Here is a 2,155-nt window from a genome sequence, read left to right on the forward strand (position 1 = left end):
TACAGTATACTTTATTGATGGTACATGACAAGGTAGGGCTCCCCAAGCCCCTCCCCTTCTTCAGGGGGTCTGGGATGGAAACGGTGGAGGTCGGGAGATTCTCAGTGTTTTGCGGGATAAGTTGGGGCAGGGACTCCCCAGCAGCTGAGGGCCTCTCTCTTCCTCTTGCTCTCGCTGGGGCTGGTGGTCCAGGGGGCTCTTACTCCTTGGAGGCCATGTGGACCATAAGGTCCACCACCCGGTTGCTGTAGCTGAATTCATTGTCATACCAGGAAATGAGCTTGACAAAGTGGTCGTTGAGAGCAATGCCAGCCCCAGCATCGAAGGTGGAGGAGTGGGTGTCACTGTTGAAGTCGCAGGAGACGACCTGGTCCTCAGTGTACCCCAGGATGCCCTTGAGGGGGCCCTCTGACGCCTGCTTCACCACCTTCTTGATGTCATCATATTTGGCAGCTTTCTCCAGGCGGCAGGTCAGATCCACGACAGACACGTTGGGGGTGGGGACACGGAAGGCCATGCCAGTGAGCTTCCCGTTCAGCTCAGGGATGACCTTGCCCACAGCCTTGGCAGCACCAGTGGAAGCAGGGATGATGTTCTGGGCAGCCCCTCGGCCGTCGCGCCACAGCTTCCCAGAGGGACCGTCCACGGTCTTCTGGATGGCAGTGATGGCATGGACGGTGGTCATGAGTCCCTCCACGATGCCGAAGTTGTCATGGATGACCTTGGCCAGAGGAGCCAAGCAGTTGGTGATGCAGGAGGCATTGCTGACAATCTTGAGGGAGTTGTCATACTTCTCGTGGTTCACACCCATCACGAACATGGGGGCGTCGGCAGAGGGAGCAGAGATGATGACCCTCTTGGCCCCGCCCTTCAAGTGGGCCCCAGCCTTCTCCATGGTGGTGAAGACCCCAGTGGACTCCACAACATACTCAGCACCAGCATCACCCCACTTGATGTTGGCGGAATCTCGCTCCTGGAAGATGGAGGTGGACTTTCCATTGATGACAAGCTTCCCGTTCTCAGCCTTGACTGTACCGTGGAATTTGCCATGGGTGGAATCATACTGGAACATGTAGACCATGTAGTTGAGGTCAATGAAGGGATCATTGATGGCGACAATATCCACTTTGCCAGAGTTAAAAGCAGCCCTGGTGACCAGGCGCCCAATACGGCCAAATCTGTTCACTCCGACCTTCACCATCGTGTCTCAGGGATGCAGCTGGCACTGCACCAGAATTCGCGGCTGTCTGTCAAACGGGGAGGAGCAGAGAGCCTGGTTCCACACTTTTTATGTGGTTATTTTCAGGGTTTTGTTGCACTGGGTTGCTGAAGCTTCTTAAGTGGACTCTTGACCTATTTCAGAGTTATTTTTGTTTGTGGATAGCTATCTAATTGTTGATCTTTGTTGGGGGAATGGAGGCTGGGTCATCTTGGTGACATCCTGATTGATTTTTAAATATTATACCAGCCCTGCATCCTTGGAATTAACCCAACTTGGTCATGATGTATGATTCTTTTTTATATATTACTGAATTCTATTTGCTAATATTTTGCTAAGGATTTTTTACATTTACATTTGTAGGGATATTGTTTTATAGTTTTCTTTTTCTGTCATGTTTGGTCTTAGTATCAGGATTCTAGCTTTGTAAAATAAATTAAGAAGTGTTATCTCCTCCTCTGTTTTCTGGATGATATTACGTGGAATTAGTTTTAATTCTTTAAACCTTTGCTAGTATTCTCCAGTGAAACTATCTGCACTTGGAGACTTTTGGGGGGCATTTCAAAGTGTGAACTCAATTACATTAAAAGCTATAGAGCTATTCAAATAATATTTCATTTGGGGTGAATTGTGGTTTGTATTTTTTGAGGAATTGATCTATTTCATCTAAGTTTTTAAATTTCTATGTGCAGTGTTGTTTGTATTATATCTTTATTATTTTGATATCTGCAGAGCCTGTAATGATAGTCCCTTGTTTCATTCTAATATTGGTAAATTGTGTGTTCTCTCTTTTCTTTGTCAGAGTTTTTAGAGGTTTGTCAATTTTATTGACATTTTTCAGAGTGAGCTCTTTATTTTTTGGTGGTTTCTGTTTCATCAATTTCTGTTTTTATTATTTTATCTTTTCTGTATGCTTTGGGTTTATGTTGCTCTTCT

General features: G+C 46.5%; 1 pseudogene; it reads right to left on the reverse strand.

Annotated features, from left to right (window-relative positions):
- Nucleotides 1-1,216, reverse strand: LOC114207551 (glyceraldehyde-3-phosphate dehydrogenase pseudogene; annotated as a pseudogene).
- Nucleotides 1,217-2,155: the final 939 nt, after the last annotated feature.

The sequence above is a fragment of the Eumetopias jubatus genome, unplaced genomic scaffold (assembly GCF_037043125.1).
Source record: "Eumetopias jubatus isolate StellerSeaLion01/CBP00866 unplaced genomic scaffold, mEumJub1_p1.0 scaffold_11, whole genome shotgun sequence".
Classification (NCBI taxonomy): Eukaryota; Metazoa; Chordata; class Mammalia; order Carnivora; family Otariidae; genus Eumetopias; species Eumetopias jubatus.